Source organism: Marmota monax, unplaced genomic scaffold (assembly GCF_021218885.2).
Source record: "Marmota monax isolate L192 unplaced genomic scaffold, Marmota_monax_Labrador192_F-V1.1 WCK01_AAM20220418_F8-fsc00041, whole genome shotgun sequence".
Lineage (NCBI taxonomy): Eukaryota > Metazoa > Chordata > Mammalia > Rodentia > Sciuridae > Marmota > Marmota monax.
Genome location: NW_026695238.1, coordinates 1,661,004 through 1,680,002, shown reverse-complemented (window position 1 = coordinate 1,680,002; position 18,999 = coordinate 1,661,004).

Genomic DNA, 18,999 nt, shown 5'->3' with positions numbered 1-18,999 from the left:
CAGTCTGGCTTCCTTGTCCTCTGGCTTGTAGTTGGATCCAACTACCAGTGAGAGGTGGCAGGTGGAAAGAAAGGAATTTGGACTATTGATTCCTCTGCCTCTCCCTTCTTGCAGGTCTTAAGCTTGACAGTTCTTCTGCCCCAAATCCTAACAATCAGGCAGCTTCTCAACATTCCCCCTAGGGATGACAGCAGCTAGGAACCACTGCAAGTGGCTAGTTGCTGAGAGCTTTATCTCTCCTTGCCAGTTCCCTCAACCATGTCCACACTTCATGGTTCCTTTGTTAAACTCTTTTCAACCATTCTTTCTGAATGTGTTATGTCTTTCCTATCCCCAGGATCCTGACTGAACCACCTACCCACAAATGTTCTTCCCTCCCTTCTTTCCTAGAAGCCCATTTTGTCCTGATATCAGGATTCCAGGTGCTTTAGGGAAGAGGTCCCCCTTGAGGGTGTGAAGGAGCAAGATTTAAAGAGAGATTATGTAACCTAAATCCCACAGCAGCAAAGTGGCAATACTAGGAATCTAACTGTCTAGGCCTGGGTTACCCCAAGAAAGAAGAGCCCAGATAAACCGTATGTGTTAGTATGTTATTCAGGAATGTGGTCCCAGGGATCAGGAGGAAGGAGCAGAGAAGTTAAAACAGTAAAGAGAGGAGAGCCACTACCAAGAGGTGTTATCAAATTGGTCATTGTTAAGACAACACCATGATGGATCCTGGTGTCTGTCAACAAATGAATGGATGAAGAAAATGCAGTAAATATACACACAATGGAATTTTATTCCATCATAAAGAGGAATCAAATCATATCACTTATAGGAAAATGAGTAGAACTGAAAAATATATTCAGCAAAATAAACTGGACTCTGAAAGTCAAGGGTCATATGTTTTCTCTCATATGCGAAACTATAGAGAAATGAAATTTTAAAAATATACTTCATGGAAATAATAGGAAGAACAGTATGGAAGAGGAAGGGGACCACTGGGGGGGATGGAATAGGGAGAGGAAAGGCACTAAGGATTGAAATTGTTTGAATTAGGTTACATGCATGTATGACTATATCACAGTGAATTCCACAAATAGATTCATTGTGATATATTCATAATGCACCAATGAAAAAGAATTTAAAAGACCTTAATAATTACGTATCAGGGAAGATTGCCCATCTGAGTGAAGGCGACAGAGGGGCGTGTAACCATCACCCCCAGCTGCCCATTGGTCAAGAGCCCCCCACACTCCCAAGGGGGTCACTGTTCTTGCATTTACAGGTGCCTATGCAGAAGGGCCTAGTGGTTTCCCATGGCTACCCCACCCTGTGCCAGCAGAAAAGCCCAGGACAGATATCAAAAGGCATACTCTAGGAGTGGGAGCTGGGCACCAATGGGTTACATCTTTGAGAAATTTGTAAAGCTTCTGTGAGGGTGGCCACACAGCTGGAGGGAAAGAGCCCAAGAGGACATAAAGTGATACTCAAGAAGTGACCAATACAGTCCACGCCTTTGACCACTCAGATCCACTCATTTCTCCCTGCCTTTAGTCCAATCTTTTACAGCGTCCCTTTAGGGTACTGATAAGCACTATCTCCACAAAAAGTTAATGCAAGAGTGGAGCCAGCTAGGGTCCCCATAGCTGAAGCTTTCCTGAAGCCATAATTAATGTTCATCATCCCCTCCGCCACCTCTCTTTACGGTCAACACTTTGGTTGCTCTGGGTTGCTTTCTAGGTGGGACATCACCAAGACTCCAAAAAGGGCCCGAGTCTTTGGTTGCCTTATCCTCTTTAGACCATGTATGGTGAAATTACTCATCATCAAAATTACTGGTCAAGGAAGCACAAAGAGAGAGATTTTCAATGAATTCCATGAGATCCAAATATAGTCCTCTCTGCCTTACATTTTATAGGAATCACCATAGTTCTTAATATTAATTAGGATCAATTACCTCATTAGTAAATAACTCCTTTCTTTACTTGCTAGTCCACTGGCATGAGGAACCAAAAAGGACCTAATAGTGATGGCAATAGTGGAGCCCCAAGGTACAGCACCCTTGTTATCTACCTTAGAGAGGTGCTTTCGTGTGTTGGTTTTCAATTACTATAACAAAATGCTTGAGATAATAAATTTAAAAAGAGGAAAGTTTATTTTTGTCTCACAGCTTTGTATGTTGAGATCTATGACAGTTGGTTCAGTGCCTTTGGGCCTGTGGCAAGGCAGTACATTATGGGGGGGGGGGGGTGTACATGGTAAAGGAAATGCCCACCTCATGGTGGCCAGGAAGTGAAAGAGACACAGGAAGAGCCAAGGTTCCCAATATCCTGATTCAAGGGCACATCCCTCAATGACCTAACTTCCTTCTACTAGAACCCACCTACTAAATGTTCCATTACTACCCAATAGCACCATGGACTAAGGAGTAAGTCTTCAACACATGGGCCTTAAGGGACATTCAGGTTCCAAAGTATAACATTTGGTGTGCTCCAAACCAGTTAAAATCTGAAAACATACTCCTTGACATAGATCTTTGAATCTTTGTAGAGCCTATCTCCCACTTTTTGGCAGGCATATATCACAGTAGGGCCACTTCCTGCTAACAGATTCAATTAGCATGATTTCTTCAACATTATGAGCAGAGAACAGAAGAGGTTGTTCTAAAAGGTTAAATCCCATCACAGAGAAAGCACCTGACATATGCGCACTTTCTTCCTCCTCCTCTCATTTATTTTTTCTGCTCTCCATAATATAAGTGCATTATTAAGGGTTATGGGATGCCTTCCTCAAGAATTTGGTCTAATGAATTTTGTTCAGGCCTCCCTTCTCAGGAGACCTCTCTGAGGATCTGCAGAACTGTGGGCTCCCTGGAACAGGGAACAACCACATTCATGATTGTGAGCTCTTCAGACTCAGGCAGTTCCTTCCTAGTACAAGTCTGTGGGATCAAACTCAGTTCCTTGAGTTGTGTTGATCCAAGAAGGCTCTTAGCAATTCCCAGGAAGCATTGCTCCCTTTGGCCAAATTGTCTGGCCCTGGAGCGATAAAGGAAGGGCAAGAACTCCACCATGATTTTTCACGGGGTCACTCTTCCCTAAGGGTTGCCTTTCTTGGTTTGTGTGGAAACCTCTGGAGTTCCCTTGATTCCTGTGTACAAATTGTAGCCCAGAAGAGCAGCAGCAGGTGGACAGCCACCACCCTAGAGACAGAGACACACCAGAGACATATGGAGATATTTGTACAGTATCCCAGCTGACCTTTATCCATTCTGCTCCCCGTGTTACTTATCTTGACATTTACCATGCACCTGCTGTGTGTTAAGCGCTGTGCTTTTATATAGATTAGCTCATTTCACGAGGAGCAGAAATTCCAAATTATCCCTGGGCTCCAAGTAATGAGAGAGAGTCTTGGGTAGGTCTCTGGCCTGTTCCCAGGCTGTTGAGTGAGTGGGTACTCTCTGATCTCTGGGTTCTTCCAGTCCAAATTTGCTAAAATTCTATGCAGCTCTGAGATCTGGTTTCTTCTTCCAACAGAAGCCCCCGTGTAGTTTCCAAGCCTCTCCCAGCTTGAGCTTTCCCCAGAGTGGAGCCTGAGCCAAGGACTTGAGTGCAAGTCCTTAGTTTTTGAAGTGAACCCAGGAAATGTGAGTGGGAAAATGGGAAGGAGAGAGAGAGAAATGGGGGGAAGCAAAAAGGATAACACAAGGGTGCATTATGAGCTGATCACCTCTTCAGGAAATGGAGGCTCAATCTTACTAGAGTCCTCTGAAGAGCCATATAGAATGTACCTCATAACAGTCTCCTGGAAGCATGCAGAGAGAGGAATATTTATCCATTGGCTCTGTTTTCTGATAAGGGCTATAAGAAAATACCTGAGACAGGCTAGCTTTATCAAGAAAAGGTGTTTATTTAGCTAACATCTCTGGAGGTTCTAGGTATGGCACTGATATTAGCTCTGCTCCAGTGAAGTCACCTGGTAGAATGGCATCACAATGGTGGGAGTATGTTCAGGAGCCAGAGGTCCTGTTTCAAAACTGGAATCCAGGGGACTATAGTTGGGACTCAGTGGTAGAGAGCTCACCTAGCACATGGGAGGCACTGGGTTTGATCCTCAGCACCACATAAAAATGAATAAATAAAATAAAGGTATTGTGTCCACCTACAACTAAAAAAAAAAAATTAAACTGGAATCCAGAGAGTAATTCAAGGGTTAGCTCTCAAAAGAACTAACTCACCGTCCCATGAGAACTAGTATCATCCCAAGGGCAGTACTCCCAATGACCCAAAGACTCCCCACCACACCTTGAAGGCTCTACCACATCCCAACACTGCCACCCTCAAGCTATCAAGCCTCTGACACATGAACACTTGGGGAATAAATCACATCCAAATCACAGCAGCCCCCATCCCCCATTGGTCAGGGATTGTCCCTCCCCCTTCCCTGTCTGCAATCCTCCCAGTGCCCAGCAAGTCCACACAGCAATATCAGAGAAGCAAACCCAGAGACACAAGATGCAGGTTAGACAAGGAATAGTCAGGGCTTCGCCATGGTTGCATGTTGGTGTAAAAATTAGGCTCCAGGGGTGTACTATCAGGACTAGCCAGATTTAGCACAAATACAGTGTGCCCAATTAAATTCAAATTTCAAATGAACAATGAGTAAGGACAAATAAGTCTTATACAATATCTAGGACATATGTATACTAAATAAGTTATTCACTGTATAGGTAACATTCGGATTTGGTGGGGGATCCTGTATTTTATCTGACGTTTCTGTGCCAACACACAGACTGGGAAGGACTCCTGTGTTTGATGCGGCCAGGACCCCACGCTGAGCAAACCCAGGCAGGGCTGGGCTTTCTACCGTTCCCCTCAGCAACTGGGGGCATCTGCAGCAACAAAACCGTAAAGGATATGTGATAGAAATTGTAAAATACCTATGAAGGAAATCAAAGAATATCTAAATAAATACACAGGCTGAGTTATTTTGGTTTCTATCTAGATCTTGGGAATGAAATAAACAAGTATTGAGTAAAGTATATAAATTTAATGAACAAATTACACCCCTGAATAAGCATCAAATAAATGATTATTGAATATTACAATATGATTCAAAACATTTATTTTGCAGATTGATGAAAATGTTAAATATCTTTTTATATAGCAAAAGCATATAAAATCTTTTCTGATACCATTTGAAGTACATGACAAATCATTTCATGTAACATAATATGTGATTAGAGTGATGATTACTTAAATCACACGTTAATATGTGATGATTTCAAACATAAATGTATGACTGAATCTAAGGAAAAATTGAAGCACAAATTTTAATTTTAATTAAAAAGTCTCTAAGATATAAGTGAAAACTTTGTAGATAAGTTAAGAATTCTCTCCAGTGAACCATCCATGTAAAGGTTATTGATTCATTTGCTTCTCTTTTAAGTGTTTCACATATGGTACCTTAAAAAAGTTCTTTTAAAAAACCTCAAGAATGAATTGTATCAATAAACAGATGTGGTCAATTAAAAAAAAAAAAAAAAAAAAAAAGACGGGAGGCCTCGGAAAGAAAGCACAGAAATACTCATTTCCACTCAAAATGAGGATGCTTTTTCCTGCAAATCCTTTTGTTATTTTCAATTAGACTTCTTATCTTGAAATATAACAAATACGATTTTTTAAGGGCACTTAAAGTTAGTAAAGGAATTCTATTTTCAGTTCAGAAATTTAAAAGAAACATACTTTAAAGAAAGCACTACCTATACTTCCATTTTTTTTTCTTGTAGCTTCAAAGTTTCCAGAACTTTTAAATGTGTCCACAAGCAAGGCCTCCTCAGCCCCTGCACTGTAAGAAGCCCAACTTCCCCCTGACCAGGTCCTTATCTGGACAGAAGGACAGCTGCATTTGAATTTCCTAAGAGGGCAAGGACAAGGCTAAATTTTATAGCCATTTCATCTTCTATGGTGGGGCCTCGAGTCGGCCTCCCTCCATGTCCTCTGCACAAAACACAGAAGCTGCTCTCACCTTCAGGGACCAGCCTCATGCACACCCGACGTGGCTGGAAGGGTTCTAGAGCGTGGTTCCTGTGGAGCATGCTGAGGCTACCAAAAGCTAGAAGACAGGCATGGAACAGACTCTGCCTTGGCCTTCAGAAGGAACCCACTCTGCCAACACCTTGATTCTGAACTTCCAGCGACTAGAACTAAGAGAAAATAAATTTCTATGGTCGAAGCTGCCTGGACTGTGGTACTTTGTTATAGCAGCTCTAGGAAACTAATACACTCTACAAACATCGTTATTGGTGATGTCTGTGATCACCTCTCCCACACTAGCCCATTCCTGTGCAACCAGCTTATCATACATAACCTGGAGCTGGCCTGCCCCATATAGTAGCCGCTAGTCACATGTGGTTATTTAAATTTAAATAAAAGTAAATAAGTAAAAATTCAGTTCTTCAGCACCACAAGCCACACTTCAAGTGCTCAAGGGCTACATGTGGCTCACGGTCACCATATTGGACAGTGCAGATACTGAGCATTTTTATCATCACAGAAAGTTCTATCAGGCCATGCTGCAATGCTGTCAAGATTCCTGTGAGCTAAGGGATCCTTCATCATTTCACGGCAACCACCCTTGGCCAAGCTCACCTCCTGCCTCGCCCAGACATTACCCGATTTTCTACTCCAAATCTCACACTCTCCTGGCCAGTACTTGCACCTGTCCATGACTCTCTCTCTATGGTTTTCCTTGGTGAGAACTCCCTCCCTACCCTGTACCCCACCTAACCCTCTGCTCCTGTCTGCCTAGAAAACCCTGCTCTCTGCTTAAGGCCGAGGGTAAAAACTGCTCCCTGACCCTCCAGGAAGAATCAGTCATACCTCTCCCCTCCATCCACACTTGGAGTCTCCTGCACAACAATAAATGCCATGACAGTTCCCCGCTGGGTTTGCAGAAGGCTCTCTTGTTGGTCGATGAAGCCCCAGTGGTAGGCACTGAGTCCCATTTACTTCTCTTTTTTTAATACTATTTTTTTTCTCCCTGACCACACAGAAAGTTATATTATTTTTAGTAGACAAAAATAATTGTATGTTCTCGTAGAGTACAATGTGGGGCTTTGATAATCATGGAGGAATGAGTAAAGCAAGTCCATGAACATATCCATCACCTCATATAGTGGTTTTGTGGATGAGTTTCAAATATTTAAAATCCACTCTCAGCATTTCAAAATATACACTGCTTTATTCACTATAGTCATCACACTGAGCAACAGAAACTTTTGGGAGAGCTGCCAGCTTGGACGCCAGAGAGGTCACACGGAATGTTCCACTGATAGTGAGAAGATGACACTTCCTGTCTCACTGAAACTTTGTACCCTTTGAACAACATCTCCCCAATCCCCCTCCCCCACTCATTACACTCTACTTGTGTGAGTTTGGCTTTTCTCAGGTCCACCTGTGAATGTGATCATGAAGTGTCATCTTCCGGAGTCTGGCTTATTTCACTCAGCATAACGTCCTCCAGGCGCCCCAGTTGTTGTAAAGGAAGACAGGACTTCCTTCTTTTTCAAGGCCAAGTAGTACTCCACTGTGTACTTTATGTTTGTATCCTGGGGTGGAGTCAGTGCTGGGCAGGGAGGAGACCCTGGATCTATGTCCAACTCGGTTCTGTTCAGGTTTGGACCTGGGAGTTTACCTGTGGCTCCCTCCCTCCGTCGTTGCCGTGGTTCTTGGCTCGGTGCAGACCCAGGGGTTTTGCCCCTGAGGGACGGGCTGGCTCCCAGGCCCGGCCTCCTCCCAGAGTCCAGAGACCTCGCGAGCCCGGAGTGGAAGAAGGAGCTCAGACCTGGTGAGTGGCGTTCATTCGTGGTTAGAGGTCAGCTGAAGCCAGCAGTCCCAGCTCTCCTCCGCTGGGGGACCGAGGGCTCTGGGGAGGCGGCGACCAGGCGGACACACTGGCCATTCTTTCTCAGTGGAACATTCTGTGTGACCTCTCTGGCGTCCAAGCTGGCAGCTCTCCCAGCCTCCCACATGGGCATTCTCTCCCGGGCACTGCCCCACGCACCTGCCCCAGGGAGCCCTGGGGTGCAGCAGAGCCTTCTGCAGCCGGTCCTGCTGTGGAGCCCCTCTCCGCCTCCCTTGCTGCTCCTCCCCCGCTCCACGCCTCCCGTCCTCCAGCTTCCTCACTAGGGACCCCCCTGTCACACTTGGTCCCCACTATGGCCACCTCACCCTGCAGCAGACCCCTGGGGTGGCCTGCAGCACAGGTCCTCATTGCACTGGACTTGCTGGGTCCCCGTCTCCTCCGTGGGGACCACACCAGAGCTCCCCTCCTCTGCTTTTTGGCCCTTTCCATCCATCCTGTCAGAATCATCCTCCTAAAACACAAATGGCCCTTCTCCCGAGGCCCCTGCCCTTCCCACGGCCCACAGAGGAGAACAAAAGCCAAACTCCTTGTGCAAGTGTCCATGTCGCTCCCAGATCTGACCCCTGCTTGGCCACCCTCCCTTCCCTGGAACACACCACACACTTTTCCGCCCGTCTGCCTTTTGTCCACCCGCCATGTCCCCACCCCACACACAGGCTTCAAGTTCAGCTCAAATATCACCCTCCATGCATCTGGGGTGGGGGTGGAGGGCCCCTACCATCCTGTCCAGGCTGCCTGGACATGTGCACCTCCGTGCCCAGGAGTGTCGACTTGCTGTGCCTCAGTTTCTCCATCTGCAAAGTGGGAGTGTGGTGTCACCTATGAGTAGCAAGCACACCGAATGAGACACATCTGATGCTCTTGCTACCCACTCAGTGCTCCAAAGGGCCTCTGGGGCATGGGAGACGGCATGTGAGAGAGCAGGAGGAAAATACGTGCAGGTGTGCATGAATGTAAGGTGTGTGTGTGTGAATCAGTGTATGGATAAAGTGTATGTGAGCATGTATGTATTTGTGTGTGTCTGTATAGGGTGTATGTGGCGGGGGGGGGGTGCCTAGCAGTAAGGTTGTGGGTGCATGTGAGAGCATCAGCGTGTGAGCGCATGCTGGACGAATCCCAGGGGCTCCATCCCCACAGCTGTCTTTACAGCCAGAATGTCACATGTCGCCCACACTCCAAAAACAATCACACAAAGCTGCAAAACCCTTGTTCAGCTTCTTTCCATCCCACTTGCCCACGGCTACCTTGCAGAGAGCACACAGAGCCAACAAGGAACCAGGCAGGAGCACAAGGGCCCATGAGGGATGCACCCCCGTTTCCTCTAGAAGGGGACAAGAAGCCATTGGACCATCTCCAAGAGACTTATCTGACCGGGAGTGGAGGGTTCTTCCTGCCCAATAAGATTAGCTCTGTTTCCTGACCACTAGCTGGGGGCCAGGCATTTATCAGCAACAAATACAAGGGGCCCACGTTCTCACAGTTCGTCAATGATGAAGCCCAGATTCGATCCAAGAAGTGTGACCACATGGCTTGTCATCTACAGTGGGACAGTATGGCTGTGTGTGCAATTGCTCAAGTTGCCACCCGAAATGCTGTCCCACACTGGGGCCCCTTGGATCTGAGATAAAGAAGTATGTGGTATGTGGAGTGTGTGTGTGTGTGTGGTTTCAATAACCAGGAAATTAGAACTGGTGACTTGGGCAGGGGCCAGAAGAGAGGAGCAGGAGCCATGTCAGTCTGAAAAGCACCCCTCTGGGGTAGGAGCCCAGCATAACTGACCAGAGCCTGGAGGATCAGCCCGGTACCAGACAAGTGCCAGCTGGAGCGCAGGCGGCAGCAATTTGTTCCTGTTGAAGCCAAGCCGCTTGGAGCTGCTAAGCAGCAGGTGTCAGGGCAGGGTTGGGGCTGCGGGAGTTCAAGCTACCATTGGCTCAGGACGGATGTTACTTGCACTTCCAGAAAGGCTACAGTGGTGGTTCTCAAAGTGGGGCCCCAGGGCCACAGACGGGACCCCCTGGAGGGCTTGCTAGATCTCAGATTCCTACATCCTATCCCCCTTGAATCACAGTGTCTGGAATGTAACCCTGAAGTCTCTGTTTTTAACTAGCACCTTGAAGAGCTGAGGTTCCCCAGAAGCACCCCTGAGAGGATTCCTATGTGAAGATTTCGTATGGCAGCACCCCAGCTCCAAGGGACCTGAGGAAGGAGGAAGCCAAGCAAAGCTGTGAACTCAGGGAAGAGTGCTGCAGAGAGTGGCCTCCTGGGAATCTCCCCGGGGAATCTGGGGTGTCATCAGACTCAGGGTCAGCCACCCAAGTCCTTCAAGGATTCACATCTGATCACACCCGAGACTTTGCCAATTTGCTGGTTCAAAGTGGGGCTTTCACTGGCAAAATTAATGATTCTTTGAAGAGTGATGGGAATGAGTTCTCCTGCAAACTTAAAGACAGTCCCAATATGTAGATCAGCTAAAAGCATTTAGAAATAGTCCTCGCCTGGCCTGATGGGTGTGAAAACCAAGGACATCGAGGCCTGACCCAAGGATGGCTTCTAATCAACCATCCTTGGGTCATTAGGTTGATGACCCCTAATCAACCCAGTGTCCAGCCAATGGTCAGGGGGATTTCTATTGCCTGATGCTGATTATCAGGGCAACTGGATCCTGCCTTTGGAATTGTGTTGTTTCTGCCTTGAGTGAGCCTTCTGGGGAGGTCAGAGCATCCACAAGGACAGAGCGGGGGATCATTTAAGCTCATGGAGCACATGGGACCATGCCTGTGTCTCTGAGCGCTCATTTAATAACTGCAGGTCTGAATTTGGTCTGAGATTTGCTTTCCTTGGAGCATGGTGACAGGAACGCAAACACACAGCTCACCTCACTCAACTCAAGCCTTCTTGGCCCTCCTGTTAACCACCGAAAAGAACCCAAGAATCGTAGATGAGTAGATTGGCCTCTGTTGGGTGGCACAAGGAGGCCAACCTGGGAGTGATATGCTTACGATGATGAGGATAAGCAAAAGGTATTTTCAAGTGTTTGCACTTGTGTTGGGGTTCCCTAGACCTCAGATTATCCTGAAAAGCCTGTTAAAGTACAATTTCTAGGCCCTTCCCCAGATCTATTGAATCAGGGTCAATACTGGAGGGAGGCAGAGAACTGTCAATTGTTTTTTTTTTTTCAGAAAGTAAACCAGAGATTTTCTGTACACTAAAATTCTAGGAGCACCACTAAGGAAATCTCCTCACTTCCCCACTCCCAGTCTCAAAGCTAGTGGCTAGCAGGGTGGACTTCCAGAGAACAAGTATTACCCATTGGTCATTTTTTGACAACTTCCGGTCAACTTCTGAAAAAAGAGAGCCATCCAGGAGGTAGAAGTCATCAGAAAGAAGGTATTTGGAGTTTTACAAACCCCATCATTAAGAACTCATGCAGGAAGGTACACCACCCTTGGCCACCCACATAGCTACCATGGTGGTGACCAGCAGGTGGCAGGAAGATGGGCCCTGGTAGAAAGCAAGGGTGAGGAGCACGTGCCTAAAAGGAAGGAGGTGTGACTGTGACTTTGGATGACCAAACCAGATGGTCACCCCCTCTGGCGGCAAGAGCCTCACCATAAACCAGAGAGAGCCTGCTGCAACAACCCTGTGCTCTTCTAAGCTGGGGGAGAAGTTGGAAGGAGCTACAGCTAATGGCAGAAAAACGGCTTCCCAACAGCGCTGCCAGCTCTGACCCCAACAGGGATTCAGGCTCATGCTCGCAGGACATGAAGTCTGAGTGACTTCTCCCATGATCAGCAAAACCAGGAAGTGAGCAGGTAGGATGGGGAGGTGGGGGGCTGGTCCCTGGTGGTGAGGAAATGGGAGCTGGGGAAGAGATGGTCTACCCTAAAGCCAGCCTTTGGGGCAGATTCGTTGCAAGGAAGAGAATGGAGAATGACGGCTCTCAAAAGCAGAAAGAGAAGGAAAGAACTACTGTCAGAAACAACAACAAAAAACAAACAAATCACGGGAGCTGCAGTCCCTGTGCATGGACTCAGAGGCTGGCCTTGAGCCGAGTGCCTCCCTCACCAGGGCCCAGCCAGCCAAAGATTATGTCTAGGTTTTCTCTTTACAGATGAGGAAACTGAGACCCAGAGAGTTCAGTGATATTGGGTCACTCAGATGTAAAGTGGTGGAGTCCTGGAGGTGACCTGCACCCAGAGCATTCCAGGCACTGGGGTGACAGGACAAAGGCCTTCAGGTGGGAGGGAGAAGGGGAGGCTGGAGAACCAAGGGGCAACCATGGGAATGGAGTATAGAGCTCCAGGGGAATGGGAGGTGAGAGGAGAGACACTGGCTAATCCTCCCTCCTGGCCGGGAAGTCCTCCGAGAACAAAGTACTTGTCAAATAACTTCTGCACCAAGCTGATGTCTGGTGCTCTGTCTGCTCCCTGAGACTCAGCAGCAGGGAGGAAAAGAAAACAGAGCTTCATGGGGGGGGGGGGGGGGGGGCGGGGCACCTTGCAAAGTCAAGACAAGGGAAATCCTGGAACCAGAACCTGCAAACCCCCGTCTCTGAGCCCTTTTGGTTTCAAATTTCAATATTTGGAAAAAGTAGAGGTCCAGGAAAGTCCTGCCTTCTTCCTTCCTCCCTTCCTGGTTACTGACATCCACTAGGAGCCAGAAAGAAAGCAATTTTCCAATCATCTTCTCCTCCATGATGTCCATGATGTTGGCCAAGTGGGAATCATCATCATTCCTATTTTAAACCCGAGGAAACTGCCTAAGGTCCCACAGCTGCTCAGCGGCCACGAGTGGACTTGAACTCAGACCTCTAACTCTAAACACCTTGTATCTTGGTGTTTTCCCCATACCTTACAGCCTCGCCCCAGCCTTTTCCTTTCTTAGGCAGCTGTTGAAGAAATTCAGCCACCGTCATGGGCTCTCTTCTCCTCTTGCCAAGGTGGCCATCGGAAGGAGGACAGGCCGGAACAGGGAAGGAGTTTTCTGGCATGCAGCCCGAGTGTACGGGGTCATGGGCCAGAGCTCAATCTGCCCTCCTCCTTGCCACCTCTCACCCTGGCCAGGGTGCAGGAGACCAAAGGAAAGAACTTGTTAACCATCTGTAAATCTTAGGAGAGGTGTGAACACTGTAAACCAGAACACAATGTGTACCTACTCTCAGAGGGCATCCAGGACTGGGGCTGGGACCCAGGCAGAGGCAGCTGTCAGAAGAGCAATAAATAGGAGAGGAAAAGGAAGTCAGAGGCAGAAGTACCCTGACTGAAAGGACTGGGATATGGGTGCAGGACACCATCTGTTGAAGGAATGAGCGTGGTTAGAATGGTCAGCCTCAACAGACCCAGGCGGGAGAACTCACTGCCCCAGAATCCTGGGTGTCCAGGGTGGACTGAGTGGAGGGAAACCCTTGTCCTGCCTCCCAGAGCAGAGAGGGCCAAGGTGGGGAAAAGGGCAAAGTGGACCTCTGAACCAGACCTAGGGGTGGGGGTGAGGCATCTGGAAGACCCATTGGCAGCTGAACCTAGAATCCATGGTTCCAGAGTTTCGCCATGTGTTCTTTTGATTTCTGTGATGGTAAAGATAAAGAGTGAGGGAAATAAGCCAGGAGTCACGGCGCATGCCTGCATCCCAGTGGCTCTGGAGGCTGAGGCAGGAGGATCACAAGTTCAAAGGTGGCCTCAGCAGGGCTGGGATTGTGGCTCAGTGGTAGAGCACTGCCTAGCATGTGAGAGGCACTGGGTTCAATTCTCAGCAGCACATATAAATAAATGAATAAAATAAAGGTCCATCAACATCTCAAAATATACTAAAAAAAAAAAAATTCTAGCCTCAGCAACTTAGTGAGGCCCTAAGCCACTCGGTGAGACTCTGTATCAAAATAAAATACAACAAAAGGCTGGAGATGTGGCTCAGTGGTTAAGTACCCCTGGGTTCAATCCCTAGTACCAAAATAAATAAAGATCGAGGGAAATAAACTAAGGAAACATGGAGATCTACTCTCTCACCTCCCTTAACTTTGCAGAAATCAACCCCACTGGGAGATGGGGAGTCAAGGGAGCCCACATGTAAGTCCAATAGAAAGCTCCAGAATCTGCCACCATGACCAGTAGCTGGTAGCTGGCCCCACATCTTCCCACTCCCACCCACTGGCCTGGGAAAATTACCAGGATAAGCTGGCCCCAAGATGGGCGCCAGAACATGTCATCTGATCTCTGGAAACAGCCGCCCAACCACTCGTCTCCACAGCTGTCAGGGAGCCTCTGCAGGGCCAGGCTCTGGTGCCAGGACACAAGCAGGTCACAGAGTCAGCTGGCTCTGACCTGGTGCTCCTCTGGCTTTGGGAAGTTGGGAGGAGTGCAGGGGGTTTGCAAGATGGGTGCTCCTTTCTCTCTCCCCTCTTCCTCTCCTTCCCCACTCGTCTGAATTTCTCCAAAGACCACAGACCTTCTTTTACCAGACTAATCATGTGTATGGGTCCCTGTGACTGTGACCCGGGCTGCCACACACGTGAGCAGTCCATCTTACAAGTCAGTCAGGTTGGAATTGTGTCACTTTGGGCCAAAATCCATCCCCACCATCCACGTACATATACATAGTCCTTTTGGTTTGAGCAACAGAATGATGTGTATTTGTCTTCTTTCCAGCCCTAACCAGTGGCATTGAAGGTTTGTATCTTTTGGGCTCTACCTGACCCTGTTGCACCCTAAATAGTATCCTGTGTCTTTGGAGTGTTCAGCCAAGGATTGCAGATGATCATGCACAGTGGAGATTTCCAAGGTTAACTCTCACTTGAGAAGAGAAACCTGAAATCTGGGGCTAGACTTCTTATTAAAGGGCCTCCCTGCATCTTTCAAATCCAAGAGAGGAGCTGGTAGGGCTGAAATTCGGGTGCCTGCAAGCCTTCCAAAGCAGATGACACCTGGGGAACCTGGTTCTGTGAATTCCTAGCACAGTTTGTAGATTTCAAACAGAGCAGAAGAACCCAATAGTATTGACCCAAGCACAGTGATTTGCTATCAAAAGGGCAGAAAGGTGGGCTTCTCCCAGCCTCCACTCTACTTCAAGGCTCCTAATTGGCAGGACTGCGGAATTCTATCTGTAGCGCTTACCTAACAATTATGATACATCAATTCCAGATCAGATTAAAGAAATAAATGGCTGCTATTTAAAACCTATGCAATCCTGAAAATCTCTTCACCTCTGCTGGTCTGCTTCCTTCCTATAAAATACAGGGGTCTCCAAACCTAATCAGTCAATGTGAGCAGATCTAGCCATGCTTGTGAATGAATCCCAACCTTTCTTATTCTGATAGTGGGAAAAGACAGGGGCAATTAGGAGAGCAGAGGGTCCTTAGAAACTAAAGCAGAAGACCAGCCCCGAATGGAAAGATCAGAAAGAAGAGGTGGCAGAGAACAGAAGACAAACTGCCAAAGCCCGAGCCAGGGAATCTAGAAGAGGTGCTACGCTGTGCACTTCCAACCAGGCCAGGCCCACATGCTGCAGTTTGAGTTATGCATCATCCAAGAGACTCTGCTTTCCATCATTTATGAAATTGGTCTGTATAGGTTTGGTGTGTGGACTTTCTATGGGTGTATGTGTGTTGTGTGTGCTTTGAAAACTTCCTTCCCAGGGAGTTATGGCCATATCAGTGTCTGACAACATGTACCCAGAATATAGGTCACAGTATCATAGAACGTTTTGCAGGAGAAGGCATTTAAGGACACACACTCATAGAAACACACACCTAGGGTGGCTTAATAAATGCACGTTGAAAGAGGGCACTTCTTTCCCAATTTAAGGAATTGCTCATCTATTCAACAATTATTGCATACCTATTATACACTGGGCCCTGTGCTAAAATTAGGCCAGATGCACAAATTCATCTGCTAAAGCAGAGAAAACTTGATTTAGGGCTGTTTAGTCATTTAATCAACAAGCTAAACTATTTTTTAAAAAGTCCTGAACGATGATTTTTTTTTTTTCTTTCTGCTGGGCCAACCAGGCACATGGGCCTTGGCATGAAAACGTCCCAAGATCCAAGTAGGGGTGAGGCATGTGGCTAAAAAGACTTCAAGCACTTCCAGTCCTTTCCACGTTCCTGAAATGTTTTTAAGAAAAGAAGAAGAAAAAAAGAAACTTTGGATGCGTTGATATGCATCCCTGTGTACTTTGTCTGTCTCCTCAGACATGGCTGGCCAAACAGTTTGCTAAAAATACAATGAAAGAAGGCAGGCGTGGGAGGTCATGCAGAAAGAGTTTAAATCTACCCTGCTCCTTCCTCACACTGTGAATTTACCACAGCACCTAAGCATATCACTGTCTGACCCTCTGTGCAGACATCTGGGGGCCACTAGACTTGGGTAATGATCTCTTACGTAAAAGGGGAAAGTGCTTTCATTTCTATTCTTTCCATGGGGCTCAAAGGTCTCTGGGAAATTTTCTCTAGCTTCAAGCAAGTCTTTGTCCTGAGATGGCTGCTCCAAAGGATGAGTTCCATGGCTGGAGAATGGGCTGGGGTATGGCACAAAGGTCATCTGAGCCAACGTGGATCAGTGACTCTAATCTGTGGGCAGCAGAACCCACCATCATCCAAAAGGTGCACAGGAACCCGTTCACTAGGCTTCTACCTGGGAATACCACGTCCCCATTTCCTCGGGTTCAGGCTCTGCTCATCCAGGCCAGGGTTAGTTTGCCCAAAGGGAATGGAGGAAGAGCCCAGCAGGAGCTGGTTCTGCAGCCGAGGGGTTAGATAACTGGGTTCTCTGAGGCCGGCTTCAGTTCTACCCTTTCAGCCAAACCCAAAGGTTACTGGAGCAGGCTGGGCCTTCTCGGGTGAGGAGAGCTGAGTCATCCATGGGAAGGGACAGCAGCAGCTATAAATTATCCTGTGTTTAAGGATGGCTTTCTAAAACCCTGGCTTGGGGCTTAGAGTCTTTATTTATAACTCTCACAAGAATATTTTTCAAACTCATGACAGTGCACTCTGTATTGCTTTGGGGATACTCCAAGCACCTGGTCACTTCTATAATGAGCCCTGCAGGTGACAAGCCCCTAAAGGCCATGAGTCTGCTGTGACTCAACCCACACGTACATCTCGTCACTGCCAAGGCCAAGACCCCATCTCGTGCATGGAAGTACAGCCAACTTTGTTGGCACAGCATTGCACGTAGACACACGGAAAGCATCAGCCATAATCACACAGACTCCCGCCATATGCAAAGCACTCCAAGCTCCCTGGTGCTCCGTACATTTCAGAGTCAATTTCTGCTCACCATGAAACTAAAGAATTACAACAGAGAGTCACCCCTCAGGCTAAAGGACCCCTCCAGAAGTCAGATGCCCACCTCTCTGGCTCAACAGCCTTTGGCAGGTGACTGAACAGGATTTTTATGCACTTTGGCAATTTGGGTGGTGTTCTTACTTGTACCTTACAGGGTGGACAGAGAGGAACCAGAGAACAGAAGCTACCAAGAAGTTCATAGTCCTGAGAATTTCTCTGGCCAAATCCTTACAAGTCAGATGAAAGAGCCTTATAGACAAGGGTTCTTCCCCTTGGATTATCCAGAAAAGAGAAAAAAAAATGGTTGAGTATAGGTGAAATACAGGGTAACCTGCTCTCTTCTGCTACTGAATATCAGTACCTTTGTCCCTCCTTAGCCCACACTAACATGGCTTCTGAATCTTTTACTTCTTTAGCCCTTTCTTTTTTCTCCTCTGCTTTATAATTAGATAATTTTATATAGTTTGAGAGACTAGTGATTATTCACTTCTCTTGATTTATTTAGCAGTATTTATTATTTTCAAAGACTGTCTGAAATAGAAAGGGGAGCCCCATTCTCCCCATTTGACTGAGAAAGAACCCATTGCCTGGACCACAGGGGGCTGTGGCTGGTAATGGATCTGAGGCCAAGCCCTACCATAGACCCTGCCTAGCAGCTTAATTCTGAGACACTGAACCCAGGACTCCTGTGGTCCCTCAAATTCATGCAGCCCTGTGTCTACACCCTGAGCTCTCTGTCTCCTTACTCAGGTGACACAGAGTGAGATTTGGGTCAGTTCTCTCATCCTTCTGGGAAGTGGTATTCCACGAGGCTTTGAGGCTAGGTCTTATTGTATTGTCTTCACTTGTCAGTAGAAGGGATGGTTAGGGACCTACAAGAGGCCATAGTGATGCTGGTTTTGATGAAACCATAATCCCTAAATTGTGCAAAAATGTCAAAGTCCTACATCAGGTTCCATAGCAGTCCCCAGTCCCTCCTTCTCCCTTATAAACAAAACACGCACACACCTCTCATGCTCCTATTTCACCAATATCTCTAGCTCTCCTCCAAGCACAAAGAGATGCAAGGAATCACTTCCTCATCCCACATCAGCAAACCATCTTTCCCCCGATACTCAAATACCCCTTGAATTTCCACTTCTTCCATGAGTGCTTCCAGACACACTGTTTTATCTATCAGTTTTACAAGTCACTAACTCTTGCCACAAGTCTCATCCTTATCTCATCCTTTCAATGTTTATAACTCAGTTGTGCTCTTCCTGCAATGGTGTGCATGCCAGTGGCTTACGCACCGGGTTCTCTCTCCAGCCTTCCCCATCCTGCTCGGAGCCTCAGGAGGCCAACCCCACCTTAAGAGAATTCCTTGCGCAATGTCATCCATTTGGATCTGTCCAATCGAACATCTGGAGGTCAGAGAGAATGAAGAAAGTCAAGTCTAAGGATTGATTTCCCTATCCCCCAGGATGACTGGCTCTCTACAGAAAGAATGTTGCAGCTCTTTACCTGCTCTTCTCCATAGGGCCACTGTATTGGTTTCCTGAGATTGCTGTAACAAATAATGGTAAACTTGGTGGCTTAAAAACCCCAAGTTTTATTCCCACAGTTCCAAGTCACCAGAAGCCTGGAATCAAGGTGCCAGTAGGGGCCTGGAAGTTCTGGAGGAGAATGTGCTCTTTACCTCCTCCAGCTTCCAGTGGCTGTCAGCGTCCCTTGACTTGTGGCCTCATCACTCCCGTCTCTGCATCTGTGGCCAGTCACTTTGCTCTCTCCTCTTTTAGCTGACTCAGCTATCTCTCTGCTTCGTCATTGTT